Source organism: Balaenoptera acutorostrata, chromosome 3, assembly GCF_949987535.1.
Source record: "Balaenoptera acutorostrata chromosome 3, mBalAcu1.1, whole genome shotgun sequence".
In the NCBI taxonomy this organism is placed as follows: Eukaryota; Metazoa; Chordata; class Mammalia; order Artiodactyla; family Balaenopteridae; genus Balaenoptera; species Balaenoptera acutorostrata.
Genome location: NC_080066.1, coordinates 177,350,662 through 177,370,776, shown reverse-complemented (window position 1 = coordinate 177,370,776; position 20,115 = coordinate 177,350,662).

Here is a 20,115-nt window from a genome sequence, read left to right as displayed (position 1 = left end):
CCAAAAATTAAAAAAAAAAAAAAAAAAAGAAATGCCGGGTGAACCAACGAATGACTCACCAGCTGCCCCCCACTCTTTGTTACTTACAACTTTGAGGCTCACTTCTTTATATTACTCTTGAGCCTTTGGGTTTGTGCCTCCCCCATGTGGGCAACAGTCAAGCACTGACCCAGTGCAAGCAGGGATCTGGGAAGAGCAGACCATGGCCGGTGGGATTTGCCATTAAGATTTGCACATGGAGACAAGTCCGACCCCAAACATGATTATTTCTGTTGGCCTCCAAAGTATTTTTGTGATGTCCAGAAGGCTCCTTTTGGATTGAAATATATTTGGAGCATTAAGATATTTATTGAACTCTATATTAGGAATATCTATATGGAAACAGATAGGAAGTTGATAAACTTACATTACTTGAGTTTTAGGAGGTATCAGTGATTTTCACACCAGGAAGATGGATTGAATTCAAATACTTATTGCTTGGTCTTTAGAAAGGCAATAGGTTGATGGAGATGGATGTTTTATTATCTTGCATGTGAACCTTCAAGGAAAAAAAACACACCTTTAACGCTGCTAAGAGCCCAGGCAGGTAGGAGCTAACAGCTCGTTTAGGGAGGCGTGTCTGCGAGAAAACAGCCCCTTGTCCCTCACTGGTATCCCCAAGTCCAGCCTGGAAAAAGGCAGCGGATATGAGTCCAGGGAGACTCAAGACATGGAATCAAACCCTTTCCCTGCATGATGCAACTCCTGTCCCCTGCAGAGGAGATTCTGTCAATGTGTTTCCTAGCTGAAGAAACTGAGGCTCAGGTGGTCTGAGTCACTCACCCCATAGCCTTATTGTAAAACACCACCCCTTAGAAAGCACCCCATACATGACTCTGAACTTCTCTGTGTCTGGACCTCAGTACAGGCCATGATCTTCTCATCCGAGGGAGGAAAACATTCCAGTCCAGCCAGGCCTGGGGCCTCTCAACCACGTCGAGTATCCTTTTGTGTTTCAGCAGAAACAGACACAGCAGGTAACCTTTGTTGCTGTGGAAGAAGAGGTGTGGTTTCTGAGCTCTAGTGGGAGGAATAAATTTTAACCTCCTTCTCAGGCCCAGGTCATGGACAGGGACCCCTCGCTGGGCCTCCTGAGTGCTCAGAGATACGCATCCATCGGACAGGGTGTGCTGTCACTCAGGCTGGGCTCGCTGACCCCTGAGCCGTCTGGGCCATTCTGAAGTCTGCCTTAAGCATGTCAGGAGAGTCTCCTGTATACCTCTTTACAACTCGCTTGATTTCAAGAGCCAAGCCCCATGAGGTCATTTATTTACAACCAAATAAGCATCCCTGTCCTGAGAGAGTTAAAACATCTTATTAAAAAAGAAAAGACTCACTCACTCATTGTTCATTCCCCCATTCTTTTAATCACCAGGAATGACCTGGGCACTGATTCTTTTCTGCTAGGCTCTGCCTTGGGTTCTGGGGTGACAGAAATAGATAGGAGCCCAATGGGGCCTTTGAGAAGCTCAGGGTCTAAGAGTGTAGCTCAGACACAGACACTGAGAACTTCAGTGCAGCTGGAAAGTGCTGCGTGCGAGGTAATGAATCCAGGCTGGCTGTATGGAGGAAGGCATCTAACTCGGCACCAAGAAGGAGTGAATCAAGGAAGGCTTCTCCAAGCCAGGGAGCCTGGGCTGAACCTGGATCATTGACTTGGGATTCTCCCAGAGGAGAAAAGAAGGAAGAGGGTTTGGGTGGGAGGGACAGTATGAGCAGGACGGTGACCTGTCCAAAAGGATGATACAATAGTGTCAGCTCTGGCTGGAGCACGGGTCAGGGAATACAACTTGAGAGACAGGCCCCTCCAGGATGACAATGGGTCTCTGTCCTGTGTCTGTCACTAAGGAGCTGGGCAGACCCAGCAAAGGATGAACAATGAAGGGCTGTTAGCTGGTCTCTGGGGGCCCCACCAGGACAGGATTCAGGGGCTCTGATGCTGTGAACAGCTGGGTGCCAGGTGGCCCAGGACTGCGGCCCCTGCGTTCCTGGGTAAATTCAGAACAGCTGAGCATCCCTGGCCCTTTCCTCATGGCATGTTGTCCACAGAGGCCTCCTTTTGGCAGAAAATCAACTTTAATTCTTGGGAGCTCTGGGGATTTGGGGTCCTCCACAAAGCCTGCCCCTTCCTCCCCAACCATTCATTCATTATTGTCTCTGGAAACGTCTATTTATCAGACACTGAGCACAGGTTTTGGGGAGAGATAGATGCATGGAGAATGTTAGTGATTTGACACAATTGGGCTCTTAGAAGAGCTACCGGACCACGGATGTTAGTTAATTAGGAATTCTGGGACTGCCATTCAAAGATGGTTGATAAACAGATCCCAAGCATCATTATCTCCTCAACCAACTGAGCAGTCGGCCGCCTCCCTGCCAAGCCTTCCTGCCCCCTGGGAGGGAGAGCAGTTTCCCTGCATGGTGAATAGCGCCTGATGTTCTAAGGCAAGTGAGCCCCGGGCCAGCCTGGATGGAGCTGGGTCTGCTTGGACCGAAAATCCTTTTTTCAATCTCCTCTCACCTACACACAGCCTCACTTTTGTCATCTGTCAAATGGGGCCAGTAACAGATCCCCACCTGTGCTACTGAATGAGGTCACAGGCTGAAAGAGAACGGCCGGCCATGGAACCAATAGGCAAACTGGGGAGATTTCATCAACAAAGGGTCATTCCCTCGTTCTTTCCTCCTTGGGTTCATTGTGCCCTTCAGTTGCCTGGGGGTCCCAGGAAGATGATGGAGAAATCTCAGTCTTGTCATCTGATGGAGATTCATCCTGCAGGAGCTCCATGAGCAGGGTGCACCTGCTTGGGAAATTGGGATCTTACAACCCAAAGCCAATATGTGTTGGATTAAAAATGTTCCATTTCCCTTCCAGATCTGGGGGTGAATCAGGCTGCATACTTTCCAGTCTCTATTTCCATATAGGTGTAAAGCAAAGGAAATGGAGGAGATAAACATAGATCTAGGGAGAAATTGAGGGCCGGTGAGAGGCATTTTGGGACCCAGGGAAACTTGTGACTTCAGAATTAAGGGGGAAAGAAGAACCAAGGCCTAAAACTCTGGTTGAGCAAAACATGCTTTTTCAATATTTCTAGAAATATCCCAAAGATTGAATGCCAGCAGTTCCAAGGAAAATTGACAAAAATGATGATGGAAGTTTCATGGTTTTCTTTTTTTTTTAGTTTTTAAGTTTATTATTGTTTTTTTCTTTTTTTTAATTTGTTTTGCTTTATTTTCTACAGAATTGGATGCACAGTCACAGTTTCTTCTACCTAGCAGGGACGGCATCCTTTACCTAGAGTCACGGCTTTGTCTTTTTGTCCTGTCAGCAGAGGCAGGCTTGACGGAAGGCAGCTGTCTGGCCCCAGGAGGGGTCATGCCTCCTGCTCAGAGCAAGGCCAGAAGCTGCTGTTCTAGAACCATCTCCTCTGAAGGGTGGAGCTCAGGCTTCCTCCACGGTAGGAGCTCTGCTGGCGAGAGCTCCGAAGGCCCTGCCACCCTCCCCCTGCCCCACAGGCCGTTTTGCAGCTGAGGAAACTCAGGCTCATAGGCATTCACTTTCACAGTGACCTTTAGCTAGTGAGTGATGGAGCCAGATTCAAAGCCAGGTCTGCTGGTCTCCACAGTGGTCACTCCTCCCATGCTGGGGACCAGCATACTGTCCTTCCTCCGTGGATTCCTGCCATCTCTTTCCCATGGCATTCCAGGCCCCAACCTGCCCATTGCTTACCTGACGGACCTGCTCCACGTTGCCCGGGCAGGCTCGACTTCCTCCAGACCTCGCACTTCTGCCCAGGCTTCTCTCTTCCTTCTGCTTTGCGGATCCCAGCCTCTGCCTTCCAGACTCTTCTGCCACTCAGAAATCCAGACCTACCCCCTGCCCCCACATCCAAGCAAGGAACAATCTGTCTGCCCTCAGACTCACTGTACCATTGCTCATGTGGCCCAGGGAAAATAACTATAACTTTTTATTTTACTTTTTAGAAATGGGGTTTCTCAAGTCTGTTGCTTTACTGTCCTCCTCTAAGCTTGTTGAAGGAAAGAATACATTTCTCCAGCCTGCTCTGACTCTCTGGACAGCCACAGAACTCTGCCCTCTGTGGGTTTGCTGTATTCCTCAGGCCTCCACTCCTCTGCACGTGGGTCCTCCCAGCCCGGAGACACCTTACCGCCCCTCTCCTCCACCAGAGCACTTGTTCTCCTCCTCCGAATCCCACGCAAGCCAAGATGCCTGCCTTGGTGGTGCTTCCCTTAAACAGCCCCACCGACTAGCCAGAAGTTGAAAGAGGTATCCTGCATCCCAAAGGGGACCTTCTCCCTTCGAGCACGTTCCTATCCTAACACGTGTGGTTGTTTCTTGTCCCCGTTACACTGTCGACTCGTTCATCCTGATGTTTCTGGCACCTGGTTTGCTTCCCGGCACGCAGTAGGCCTTCAGTATATCTTTGCTGATTGCACAAATGAACAACTAAGAATGCTCAGAGCATGTTTGCTGAAGTATGGAACGCTAAGCACATGTTTCAAAAATCCCCTGATGAGCTAGGGACAAATTAGTAGTGACTGCTGGGGATGGCCTGATACTCGGGTCCACTGCTTGTGCAGGGATGATGAAAGTGACAGCAAATCAGCACCAGTCCAACCCCACTTTGCTTCTCTCCTCCTCACGGTGGCCACAGTGGGGACGTGAATTTCATGTTAACATGTGGCCAAGACAATGGCTGGTTTTTCTGGACCTGCCCTGTCCTGGTCCAGTTTTCCCCTCTCCCAGGCCCTCCATGGGAAAGAACATCCAGACTGGAGCAGTAAGAGAAAAGGATTCCATTCTCAGATGCCCCTTTCCAGAGAACGCTTGACACTTGGGCCAGATGGGAGAGCTTCCCTACAGCCAGGCTCGACTCACAAGGCCACACGGGGTGTTTGGGGCAGATGTTGGCCCCCAGCCACACAGGGCCACCCTGCCAGGACCTCGCTCATCTGGCCCAGCTGTGCAGGAGCTTTAGAACTAATCCACAAGAATGTCCCTTTCAGCTCTGATTGGCTGCCAATGACATCATAGGAATTTGGGAGAAGTGATTTTATTGCATATCCTGTTATATATGTCTTTGATTAATAAACATTGGGCAATCAAATTAATTATGTCATCATCAATGCAGATTTGTTGGCAAAATATTTTGAAAATGTGAAGTTCAGTCAAGTAAGGCTTGATTAAAGTGGTAACCTTCTCATTGTGTAAATGACACCAAAACCTAGCAAGAAGGGTTTTTGTCTAAATGAGTGTTCAAACTCAAGTTTTCTGACCCAGCCCAGGGTCTTACCCATTTTTAATCCACTACCTGCATGATCTTCCAAGGAGATGGTGAGTTTTTCTTACCTAATGTCACATATAAGGCAGCCCTTCTCCATGGTATGTCTGTAAGATGGTACATAGGTATGTGTGTATGTATTTACAGAAGACAGACATGGATATTCAGCAAGAAGCTTTCCACTTGCAATATAAAGATGCTGTATTTGTTTCTTAGGGCTGCAGTAACAAAGTACCATAATCTGAGTGGCTTAAACAGCAAGAATTTATTGTCTCAGAGTCCTGGAAGCTAGAAGTCCAAGATCAAGGTTTGAGCAGAATTGGTTCGGTTCCTTCTGAGGGCTGCAAGGGAGAATATATCCCATGCCTATCTCCTAGCTTGGGGTCAGTTGACACTCTTTGGTGTTCCTTGGCTTATAGAAATATCACCCTAATTTCTGCCTCTATCTTCACATGGTATCTCCTTGTGTGCATATCTGTGAATTTCTTCAACTTTAAAATGGATTTAGTGATAATTATATGAAAAGGATATATATGTCTTTATTGATCCAGCAACATGGCAGATTGAGTGAGGACTAGAGAAGGCAATGTCTTACCTGAGTTCACACAGAGAATAACCGGCAAAGTCTGGAGGGCTTGAGCTCCCTGATGTCTAATTAGCTCTTTCTACTCTGTCAAGTGGCCTCTCCATATATATATATATATATATATATATATATATATATATATATATATATATATTCTCCACATTGAAGTATTTCTTCCTTCTACATACAAACATACATAGCATAAAGGAAAAGCCCCCTGAATTAAATGTGGGAAGTCTGAGCTGTAGAGTCAAATCTGCCTCTACTTATATGTGTGGGTGTAGCTATTGGTAAGTCTTTCATTAAATATGCATGATTTAGTGCCTGTTGTACACCAAGAACTTTATTTAGCTTAGGAACTGGGAAATGGTAAACATGAATGGTGGTGTCTCCCAAAGCAATATCTAGCTATGTGCTGCTTGTAAGAGACACATCTAAAAAGAAAATGATGCAGGATGTTTGAAAGTGAAAGAATACAAAAAGATATATCAGGCAAATGCTAAATAAAAATAAAGATATTCTAAATGAATATCAGAAAAATAAATTTCAAGTCAAAATTGACATTAGAGATTTGGAAGTTGTAACTTATAATAAAAAGAATACTTTAGCAGTCTATATAATAATCATGAAACTTAATGCAACTAACAACAGAACCATAATCTGTATAAAACTGAAATTAACAGAGTTGTAGGGAGAAATTGGCAAATCCATCATTAGAGGTATTTTAATAGCCCTCTTTTGAAACTTTATAAAGGGAAAATTAAAAATTTAATAAGGATGTAAGACATTTGAACAACATACTGAAAAGCTTAAGCTATACATAAAATCCTAAAAAATACAGAGAATACAGTTTTGAAGAATATACATGTGTTGTTCCCAAACATTGACCAAGTAATGTCTGTAATGGAAATTTCAACCAATACCAAAAATTATATCAAATAGACCATTATCTCTAAATGCATTTCAGAAAAAGCAGAGATTAATGAAATAATCTCTCAAGCCCACCATATGTTTAGACACTAAGAAAGAAAAAAGGGCAACTCAGTAGTTGATGGAACAAATAAGCAGGCATAATGTAAGTAAAAAAAATTATTTAAAACTAAATAATAACAAAATCATTATCCATAAAGATCTGTCAGGTAAAATTGAAGTGTTAGATGGGAATTTGTAACTTTAAAGGTATATATGAAGAAATATTAAATTTAAAAAATTGATGAAGTGACTGCTTAACTCAATAAATTAGATAAAGAACAATAGAGTAAACCCAAAGAAATTAGAAACAAAGATATAATAAAATATAAGAGCAGATATTAGAAAAAAATAGAAAGAATCAACAAAATCAAAGCTAGTTCTTTAAAAGATTATTGAAACAGAAAAATCTCTGGTAAGATTAATTGCAAGAAAAAAGATAAAAGTAACAAATAAAAATATTAGAAACAAAGAAGATTAATAACAGATATAGTGGAGATTTTATGAATAGCTTTGTTATAGTAAATGTGAAGATTTATATGAAATGGATAATTATTGAAATATATGGATTATGAGAATTGAAGTAAAAGAAATAAAATATCTGAATAAACCAATTACTATTACAAAATAAACTTTCTGACATATAGATTACATTAAGGTGTCTTTTCTAGAAAGATACTGGATGTAGATTATTTTATGAATAAATTTTATCAAACTATCAGGGAAAAAATGAACTATGTCTTTTATGAATAGCTTCTGAATAAAGAAAAAGAAAGCTAGCCACCCAACTTATTATATAATGCGAGTACTAGCTTTGTTACAAAACTGGAGGATAGGGCAAGAAGAGAAAAGTTATAGATGACTGTTACTGAGATGTAGGCAAAAAATCATAAGTAAAATATTAGCAAGCCAAGTCAGTTGTGTTTTAAAATGCTACATACTGGATTTACTTCAGAAATGCAAGATTTGCTTAAAATCATAAAGTCTATTAATATGGATCACCATATCAACAAATTAAAGGAGAAAAATGTACATATAATCATCTCAAGTGATGCAGAAATTTTGATAAAATTCAATACATCTTTATCATAAACTTTTGATAGGCAAATTAGAAAAACTAAGAAGAGTATCTATTATCAATACAGACCATAAGAAGGTCAAAATAAATTTAGAAGGATTTAAATAATACAATAAAATAATATGGTTATCTAACCATACCAAAATTAAACCAGAAATTAATAATATGATATACCTAGAAAATCCTAAAATACTGGAAAATTAAACTATTTCTAAATAACTCTTCAAATAAAAAATTGCAATAAAACTAGAAAATACCATAAATGAAATGAAAATAAAAGCACAATATATAAAAATGTGTGGGATACTGCTAAAGTAGTTCTTAGAAAGAAATGTTTAGGAGTAAATGCTTGTAGTAAAAATGAATATCTCAAATCAATGATCTAATCTTCTACAAAAGAAACTTAAAACAGAAAAAAGAGCAAAGTAAATCCAGAACAATAAAAAATAAAAGAAATCAGTGACATAGAACACAGAAAAACAATAGAAAGAAATCAATGAAGCCAAAATCTGGTTCTCTGAAAAGATTAATTAAATTGGTTAATCTCCAGACAAGCTGATCAAGATAAAACAGAGAGAAGACACAAATTACCCTTAATAGGAATGAAAGAGGTGACATCCCAAACAATGATAAAAATATTAAAAGGGCAATAATGAAATATTATGAACTACTTTATGGCAAAAGAAAATCAGCAAATTAGGTAAAATGGGCAGTCATTGAAAGACACAAACCACCAAACTAACTCAAGACGATAACTTGAAAATTTCAGTATCTATTATATAAAGCAAATTTGTAGTTAAAAATTTTCCCACACACAAACAAACCTGAAACAAAATAAACATAAAACAACAACTCCTGGTCAATATATACTTCACTGATGAATTCTATCAGATATTTAAAGAAGACCTATAACTAATTCTATAGGAACTCTTGCAGACTATGTGAGAGGAGGGAATATTTCTCAACTTGTTTTATGAGTCATGCACTATTATTCTCAAACTAGACATCTTTATCACACTAAAAGAAAGCTACAGAGCAATATCCCTCAAGAACATAGACGTAAAAATTCATAAGAATTTTTTTTTGTCAAGTCCAACAACACACACAAAGTCATAATTCATCATAACCAAAAGAACTTTATTCTAGTAGTGTAATTTCAGCTAACCATTCTAAAATCCATCAATGTAACTCACTATAATAATAGACTAAAAAAAGAAAGATCACTGCAATAGATGTAGAAATATATTTCCTAAATGTAGCACCTATTCATGACAAAACAACAAAACGAAACAAACTCTGCAAACTAGGAATGCAGGGAGCTTCCTCAACTTGATAAAGGGAATCTGGGAAAAACCTAGAGCCAACATCATACTTAAAGGCAAGAGACTGAATGCTTTCCTCTAAAGATCAGAAACAGGGCTCAGATGTCCATGCTTACCACTTGTATGTTATATTACACTGGAGGTCCCAGCTTGTGCAATCAGACATGAAAAAAGACATAAGAGACATCCAAATTTGAAAGGAAGAAGTAAAACTATCTTTATTCACAGAAATGTGATTGCCTAAGTAGAAAATTCAAAGAAAAATATAAAGGAAATTTTATACCTCATAAGTTAATTTAGCAAAGTCACAAGATACAAAATCAGAATACAAAAATCAAATTTATTTCTCATACTGGCAACGGACAGTTAAAAAATGAAATTTAAATAAACCATGCCATTTACCAGAACATCAAAAATATGATATACACAGGTTAAAATTTAAAGGAACATTTGCAAGATCTGTACACTAAACCTACAAAACACTGCCCAACTGAATTAAAGAAATCCAAATAAATGAAAAGATAAACATGTTATGGATTGGAAGATTCAGTATCACTCAATTTAATATTTTAAAATTCAAGCATCAGAAAAGTCCCAAATAAAATCATAGCAGGATTTTATTTTTTAAATTGGCAAGTAGATTCTAAAATTTATATGGAAATGCTAAGTACTTAAAACAGTTTTGGGGGGAATTGCAGTACTTGAATTGAAGCTTACTATAAAGCTACTGTAATCAAGCCATTGTGTTATTGGTGCAAAGTCAGAAGTAATAGATAAATGGAAAAGAATGGAAAGTGAACAAATACATCTTCAATATACGGTCAGTTGAATTTCAACAAAGCTGGAAAGTAATTCAAAAGGGAAAGAATAGTCTTTTCAACAAAAGGTACTTGAATAATTGGACATCCAGATGGAAAACAGTGAAGCTCAACCCTTACCTCACACTATGCAAACAATTAATTAGGAAGGAATCATACACCTAAATATAACAGCCACTAAAACTGTTCTAGATAGAAACGTAGAAAAAATAGTTGTGACCTTGAGCTAGGCAAAAATTTCTTAGGACACAAGAAACATAAATCTTAAAAATTAAAAAAAAAGTGCAGCTTTACACAAATTAAAACCTTTTCTTTGATAAGACAGGAAAATGAAAAGGCAAGCCATGAACTGGGAGGAAATATTTGCAAAACATTTATCTGACAAAGGGCTCATATTCAGAAGATATAAAGAACCCCTACAGCTCAATAATAAATGGTACTTGAATAATAAAAGAAAAACAACCTGATTTTTTAAAATGTGGATATAAGAGTTGAGCAGATATTTTACTAAAGAAGATATAGGAATAGCAAATAAATACATTGAAAATCACTCAAATTCATTTGTCTTTAGGGAAAACTAAATTAAAACTACAATTAAAACAGGGGATTGACTGCAAATAGGTATGAGGGAACTTTTTGAGGTGATGGAAATATTCTATTCCATGATTTTAACTATATATATTTGTCAAAACTTTTCAAATTGTGCACTAAAACTGCTGAGTTTTATTTTATGTAAATTGTAACTCAATAAAGCTGGTTAAAAAAATAGCATAAACACTGTTGAAAGACAATTCAAAGTTTGGGAGAATATAGTCGGAACACACTCACCTATCCAGGATTAGTACACTGAAATCAGAATATGGATTTTCCACTACAATATAATAAAAAGAGAGAACAAAGCAGGAGAAAAGCAGGCAGAGAAATAAATAGCATGTCATAGAGGAGGAAATTCCAGTGGGTAGTGAACAAGTTTCTCACTATGGATCAGGGAAGTTAAAACAACACTGGATATCATTTCACTCCTGATGGAGTGGCTAAAATTTAAAAGATGGCAATTTCCAGACCCCATGCCCTCTTTTAGTAGAAACAAAGTTTGTTACTCCTGGCTGCAAACGAGAAGTAGAAATTCCTTCTTCTGGCTTCTTGACAAGTGTAGCATTGATCAGATCTGAGTTTGAACAATCACACATTCCACCAAAGTTCTGCTGAGGACTTTGAGTACTGAGTAAGTGTCACCAGTCATGTAGATATAAATGCAGATGCAGATATAAATATAATTTGCTTATTATCTGTCTTCTGCTCAAGAGTATAAGCCCTATGAGGACAAATACTCAGTGGTATTAGTGCTCTGTTCTCAAGGTATAAAACAGTGCCTGAGAAATAATAGAATAAAGAGAATACTACATTGAAGAAGGAGTTAGCAGCAGCATGCATCAGCAGCAGTGACAGTGACCAGACTGGGAGCCACTGTCTAGTGACGAGTGTCAGCAAGGTGGCATGCACAGTGCAGTAGTGTTAGCAGCAATGCATGGGCAAGGGTGATTTGCACGATTCAGCAGTACCAGCAACCGCGCTATGACTGAGTGACACGCATAATTCAATGGCACAGGTAGTGATGGACATGCTTGTGTCAGGCACAGTCCAGAGGCGCCAGCAGGGTAACTGATCCCGCTTCCTTTGATAAGATGGCGACTGTGATTTCAGCTGCCTGACCTGCCCCCCAAGCTGCCCTTTTCTTGAAGTTTCTTGAGACTCTCTATTTCTTCTATCAATCCTCCAAAATCCTTCTCATTAAATCCTTTTCTGCTTAATTTAATGAGAGTCGCTTTCTATTGTTTGCAAACAAGACCCTTGACAATTACAGATGCACAGCTGTTAAAATGATTGAACCAGATCCGTGCGTATCAACATGGACAAATCTTAAAACAATTTTGAGTGATAACAGAATATTACAGAAGGATGTATGCAGTATGACACCATTCATGTAAATTTTAAATATACATCAAACAATACCATTTGTTATTCATAAATAAAAAGATATGTAGTATAAGTGTTAAAAGTATGGATAGGAAGGATACACAACAACTTCACAATGCCAATGACCTCTAGGGTAAAAGAGAGAGGAATGAGAAATTTACAAAGGCAAACTCAACTTTATGTCTGATGTGTTAGTCAAAGAAATCTGAAGCAGCTGTGGTGGTGTATTGGTTCATTTGCTACACTGGGGTGTTAGGCACATGGGCATTTGTGAACTTAATACCTTTACTTCTATGTATACTCAAATACTTTATAACTATTAAAAAGAGCACAAACACTTCTTTGTCCCTGCCTGCCTAGCCTCCCTCACTCTTTATGGTGACCCCAAGTCACCACCTCGGGACCGAAGGATTTCCCGGAGCTGAGTTTTGAATCTACTGCCCCAGGTTAAGGACTATCTCCCTCTTTGGAAAATGTGATCATTTTAGTTATAGCCAGTTCTGTCAAAATAATCAAGTGTTTCATTAAAATGTTAAATGGTACTTAGTGATAGGAAATTTAACCCCCCAAATGGGATTAAGGACATAATAAAATAGAATTGAATCTTTAATGTATAGTTTAAAAGTTGTTTCATTGAAGCAATACAGAGTTCCTTATAAATGTTGTTAAATAATAGAATACAATGAATCTTTAATTTACTGTTTAAGTAGTTGTTACATTCTTGAAATAAAAAAGGACAGCCTTTGTGTCTTATCATTTTTTAATGATTCTTCAGCAAAGACTACCTGACTATTAAGGTTTTATATATATTAAGAGAGAGAGAGAGATTCACTGTACCATGCATATGAAAATTTACTTATGTCCTAGCAAGAGCATTCATGCTACAAAATACATCCTGATGCTTCTTTGAAAGTCTGAGGGTTGTAGTAAGATTAGTAAAATCAAAGCCCGGTGTAGCATTCATCCTTGTATTTTCAAAACGCTCAACATTTCTACATTTCAAAGAGCTTCCAACTAGCTATGGAGGCCAGGAATTACACCTGAGTTGTAATGAAAAGACTGATGCTCAGAGAGAAATGTCCATCAATGGTCTCAAATTGTTTTAGGGATGAAGAAGGACTAAGATTCAGGTTCCTTGACTGTTTTTTTGGAATAATTTTTACTTAATGATGTTGACTTATCCCAGGCCTCAGCCCAATGACCTCTACATTATTAAGATGGCTTTGGAGCTTAACTGAACAAACATTTAAGAAATATTTTGTATATGAAGGACTCTATGTTAGGCATTGGAAAACCAAAGACAAATAAAATACTGTCCCCATGCTCATAGCATAACGGGTAAGACAAACACATAGAGCAGGTCAATTGAAATTTGAATGGCTTGTGTAAGACTTAAGCACAAGGAATTGTGGGAAGCTCACCTAGGCTCAGAGAATCTCTCATGGAAAAGGTGATGCATGAGCTAAATGTTAGCAAATGAGTAGGTGTTCACCAAGATGAGAGGAGAACACAGGGCATTAAAAGCAGAGAAAAACAACATAAACTAAGGTGTGAAATAGCATGCTGTGTGCTGAGAATGACAAACATCATTATTAGAGGCAAAAAGGCAGAGTGGGAGATGGAAAGACTTGTGGGTTTGCTTATGATCACAATTCTGAGGAAACAACTGCTGAATCTCTTCCCCAAGAACACTCTGGTGGAACAACAGAAGGAAAAAAGAGAGAAAACTGTAAGAAAACCTAGGCAAATTTTAATGATAGTAAAGAACATCTATACAAAGGGAGAGATATACTATTTTCATAGATAGGAAAACAATATTATAAAGATATCAATTTTACCTAAATAGATCTCTCCAGTTAATGGTTACAGTTAATGAAACTTTAAAAGTGATTTTTAAAATATACTAGAGAGTAAAGGTTAAACCTGAAAGTTTAGCCAGGACATTTCTGAAGGAGAAAAGTAGGAAGAGGTGACACCAGAAATTAGCATCTATTATGAAACTATAGACATCACAGAAGTGTGGAAATAGAAAGACATATTGACCAAAGGGGTATAAGGGGGAAATCCATCTTACACGTGCAGGGATTTGTGTAAACATCAGAGTAGCATGTGACATGACAGAGGGGAGAATGGACTTAAAAAATCAATTGGAAAAATGGTTATCTATATGCAAAAATAGAAAATTGGACCGCTACCTCATATCATGTATAAAAATTCATTCTATATGGGTTAAGGTCTCAAATATAAGACAAAACACTAAAACCTCTGTAGAAAATACATGGGAATATGCTTTAGATTTAGAGAATTGAGACAAAGTATTGACTTTGAAATAAAGGATACAAAATTTCACCTTATTAAAATTAATGAAAACACCCTTTAAAGAAAGTAAAAAGACAAGTTATAAACTAGGAGGAGATATTTTCAATACATACACTTAACAAAGAATTTATATAAAAATTAAAAAATCATTTTGAAAAATGGACAAAATACCTGTGAACAATAAAGCCAATAAACATATAAAACATATTCAACATGCTTGGGGATATGGAAATTTAAATGAAGACCACAAAGCCATATATTATATAGTTTCAACTGGAAATATTTTTAAATTCTGAAAATTCCAAGTGATGGACGTTAAAGAATCCATAGGATCTTCTACACACCACTGTTGAGAAGGAAAATGGATGCAAATGCTTTAAAGATCAATTTGGCATTACTTCTTAAAGTTGAATTTTCACAAAACCAATAGCCCTAGTAATTCTGTTTCTAAGCATAGTCTTGAAAGAAATTCTTACACATACACAGTGGAAGACATATGTAAGCATGTCATAGCCTCATTGCTCACACAGAAATTTAGGAACAACAACATTGCCTATCAGTGGGAGAGTCAAAGGACAAAGTATGGTATATTCAAAAAAGGGAATACTAGACAGCAGTCAGAAATAATTAACTACAATGATCCACAACTAAAGGCTGAATATTAGCAATATGATATTACATGGAAAAAGTCCAAAATACATTGAGCAGCATGACACTCTTTTTATAAAGTTTAAAACCAGTAAATTAGAAGTACTTTTTAGGAATCCTCATAGATGCTATAAATCTATTAAACAAAGAAAGCAAGTCAATGATAAGCTGAGGGCTGAAGACATTGATTATCATGGGTGAGAGCAGGCAGGGATTGGAATGGGGGTGGGGACATAGGGTTAGATGTAGTCAAGGACCTAGCTTTCATTTTAAAAGTTGGATTTATGTTGCATGTTATTAAAAATATCTGTACACTGAACTAAATAAATGAAAGTGTGTCCTGAACAGAAATTATAATTATTTTAGTTATGTGTACTTGAGGCCAATAAAAAGGAAGGAAAGGAAGGAAGGGAGGAAGGAAGGAAGGAAGGAGGGAAGGAAGGAAGGAAGGGAAGGAGGGAGGGAAGGGAGGGAGGGAAAGAAAGAGGGAGGGAAGAGAGGGAGAGAAGAAGGAAGGAAGGAAACATGCAATACAAATTGGGGAAAAAAAAGGGGGGAAGGAGGGAGGGAGGGAGATGGGTAACCCCAGAAGAGCTACCTTCTGAGACAGGTAGCTGGCAGGCCATGAAAGCTGTGTTTTTCATTCAATTAAAAGTTTTCTTGCTGATTATTATTATATTACCATATCCTAATGACTAAGGAACACATAATATGTTCAGGCAGTGTGCCAAATGCTTTGCATCCTTTATCTCTGTGAATTCTCCCTATGAAACCACTCCCTATATGAACCTCCCTATGATGGGGCTTTATCCCCATTTCTCAGTTGAGGCAACTGAGGCTCAGAAAGGTTGTGACTTGGCCAAGGGCACTCTCATATACACAGAGTATCTTCTGTAATATACATTATTTCACCTATTATTTCAGTTTCTTGGCTTCTGGGACACCATACTCTGCGGTTTCCAAGCCTCCTTGGTGGCTGTTCCTTCTCAGTCCCATGTTTTAACTGCTTCTTTGTATCCTGATCTCCATGTGTTCACATGTCCCTCAGCCCTCATCTTCTTCCCTGCACAGACATCCTAGGTCATCGCCTCTAATCGCATGACTTTAAATGCCCTCCACACCTGGATGGGTGTGTTTATCTAACTGCCTACTCAACACACTGCCCGGCTGCCTAAGGGATCTCTCAAACTTAATAAGGTCAAAGCTGGACTCAATTTCCCTCTCAGACCTACTCCAACTCATCTTCTCTGCTCAGCAATAATGTCACCATTGATCCCATTGCTCAGCCTCGAACCTGGTTGTTATCTTTCTTGCCTATTTTTCCTCATAGCCGAGTGCCCCACCCATCATCAAATCCTGTCAATGCTTTTCTCTCCAACTGCATCTAAGTCAATGACTTCCTAGACCCTGTCTGCACATTTGTAGGGAAACTGTCTCAGTGGTTCACCTGCATTACTGCAATAGATCTGCACCTGGACAATGGCTTCCTTCCTTTTTCATAAACTCACTGAACTCCCTCTTTCTCTTCTGATACTTTTCTCTGGCTTTCAGTCTCACCTGGAAATGCTTTCATAAACCCCCTTATCTAAAATATGCATGCAACCCTGCAATTCTCTATTCCCTTATCCTGCTTTATTTTTCTTTATGACTTTTCACAGCACTTCAAACCAGACTGTTTATTGCTTGCTGGTTAACCGTGTTTCTCTCCAAATGGAATGTTAAGTTCCATGAGGGCAGGAAATTCACCTGTCACATTCGCTGTGCTACCTCTAGTGACTGGCACAATGTCCAGGACCCTTTTATTCTGGATGAGGAATAAATGAATGAATGGCCTCACAAAAACCTGGGCAGAAAGCTTTTCTTATTACCTTCATTTTACAAGTGAAAACCAGAGACATAGGCAGTTGCAGCAACTTTGTGAAAGACGAATAGCCAGTAAGACATGGAACCAAGACTCAGATCCAAGCAACTTGACCCCTGAGTTCATGGACTTAATTACTCTGTTATATTTTTTCTTGAACTGGCTAGGAAAGTGCCATCCCTGGAGGCCTACATGCGGGACCCGTTTTAATGGATAGAGGAGAACCACATGCATTTAAAATATTACTTTTGGCTTCAGAGTTGCCTGCCAGGACCTGACCAAAATATTTGAAATATGTCTCCCTATGAATTCTTACTGTTAATTTCCTTAGCAAACCCTTATAGAGAGAAACAATGTGAATAATGATCTGAATTCTTTCAGATTTTGAAGACGTGGCTTTAAATCAATCAGGTTTTAGCTGATTTGTCATTTATCAGTGACTGTGAGACTTGCCACAATATTATTTAGTGAAATAGTGAGACTATATGAATGAGCGGACAGGTGTAGCAGATAGAGACACACCAAGAGGCAGCTGAGGTGGCTTCAGATCATTGTATTCTTTGATAAAAAACAAATACAAATGTATCTTTTCTGTATTTAAAAGTAATACATGTTAATTTTTGAAAAATTGGAAAAAAAAGTGTATAGATGATAATTGTATTTTAGAAGCAAGCACTGTTACCTGAATGTATATATGTATAAACCTTACCACATTGACCTCAGTGGTATATATAGCTTTGTGTCTTGCTTTTCTCACTTTATGTCAATCATAACCACTTTCTTATATGAGTAAATACTCCTTGATAGTATGATTTTTTTGTTTGTTTGTTTACTTATTTTGGCTGCATTGGGTCTTCGTTGCGGTGCGTGGGCTTCTCATTGCGGTGGCTTCTCTTGTTGCGGAGCACAGGCTCTAGGCGTGTGGGCTCAGTAGTTGTGGCTTGTGGGCTCTAGAGCACAGGCTCAGTAGTTGTGGTGCACGGGCTTCGTTGCTCCACAGCATGTGGGATCTTCCCGGACCAGGGCTCGAAGCCATGTCCCCTGCATTGGCAGGCGGATTCTTAACCACTGTGCCATCAGGGAAACTCCGATAGTATGATTTTTAATGGATGCATACTTTCTTGCAATAAAATGTCCCATTACTTTATTTATCCATTTACCCAATTTTGGCGATTGAGGAAGCTGCCTCTTTGTGTGTGTGTGTGTGTGTGAAGAACATTGCAAAGAACAGCTTTATACATAAATCTTTTCTTGTATCTCTGATTATTTCCTGTTACCAAAAGGTGATTACAAGCGACTAAAAGGAGGCTCACAGGAATGAAATTAGAGTTACTTAAAAACTTGGATCATTGGTGTGATCTATTTCTTCTTTTCACCTCAGAGGGAAAAGGTGTTGAGTGTTCTATAAATGTTTGTCTTTTGCTATATATTTTCTAGTTTGTCAACAAATTGCCTGCTAGCAGGGGAGAATCTAGTGGCCGTTTCAGAGTAAAACTGAATCTATGGATTGACACACATTTATTCTTTAACTGGGCATTTGTCTAATGGTCCATAAATGCAGTCCAGTCACCAAGACCCTTGTCTGTGACCAATTTTCATTGGTCCTTGATAAAAGGAGAAAAACGAAGCCAAAGTAATATATATTCCAAAGAGCCAAATATATTTCCCTCTTGGAAATTATGGTGATAGGAGGTGCCTGGTTGTGTGTTGTTAATGTCTAACTTGGCAAAATACAAAAATTGTCAACACTCAAAAACTTTTCATGAAATTTTACAGGCCTGTGAAATGCCCAGATCTAGAAACAATTGACCCACATAGAATGAACAGGAAGTGATTCAATTGTGTTCTGTGCTACTGCTGCTGTTTGGGGACTTTTGATGATGTTACACAGGAAGTATCATCACAGTGTCTAATGGCAAATGTGGCTCAAGCAGAAAGTGACTCTTACTCTGAAAGGGACTTCCAACGCTCCCTTTATCACCACAGCAACCAGAGTCTGTTGATGACAACAGAGGCTATAGGCAGAGCAGCACATGCAGGTTACAGGGAAATCTGCCAGATCAGGCATCAGATTAAAGTCACTTGTAAGTTAAAGAGTTAAACAGGCAGCCAGTATTTTGCCAAGCATATTGGAAGGAAGTAGAGCAAGCTAAATTTAAATTTAGTTTTGACCATTTGCAGATGTAAGGATAAGAACTCAGAAGTGTGGGTCATGAAATGAGAAAACCCTGCCAGAATCCTAACACTGTGGGGTGAGAATGAATGGGGGGAGGGCCACAGAGAGCACACTTGAACTTGACCTTGAACCTGAACCCAAAGAAAACACAATCAGATATGTCAGATGAGGGTTCCCTGCAGCTCTTTAGGGAGAACAGAGAAGTTGGTTACAAAACTCAGTTCAGCAGATAATAATTGTTTATTTTTAGGCCTAAGCTAATTGTGTAGGAAAATGAAGAGGGCTCAGTTTTGAGCATCAAGTCTCCCATTCCTTATAATTGTTTATAATGTATGAGGCCTACGACAAACTACTGGAGATCTACAAACTCTTTTTTTTTTTTTTTAGATTTTTTTAAAAATTAATTAATTAATTAATTAATTTTTGGGTGTGTTGGGTCTTCGTTTCTGTGCGAGGGCTTTCTCTAGTTGCGCCAAGCGGGGGCCACTCTTCATCGCGGTGCACGGGCCTCTCACTGTCGCGGCCTCTCTTGTTGCGGAGCACAGGCTCCAGACGCGCAGGCTCAGTAGTTGTGGCTCACGGGCCCATTTGCTCCGCGGCATGTGGGATCTTCCCAGACCAGGGCTCGAACCCGTGTCCCCTGCATTGGCAGGCAGATTCTCAACCCCTGTGCCACCAGGGAAGCCCCCTGCAAACTCTTAACAGCAAAACCGAAATCCAAAAAGTTCTGAAAACCACATTCCTTACAAAGTCTGTGGCTGACTTATTTGATAGCAGATCCTGACCTGAAGGGAAGTGAGGCTATTTATTATCCTGATCACAGCCCTCTTTGTGTGAATACTCATCTTTTGCAGCAGAAATATTCATGTGTTTAATTACAGGTTACTGCCTCAGATCCTGCTGTGGCTAAGTCATATACAGATTACTTTTCTAAAATCTAAGAAGTTTTGAATTATGAAGTCATCTGCCCCAAAGGTTTCAGCCAAGAGATAATGGATTTGTATATTAATATACAGATC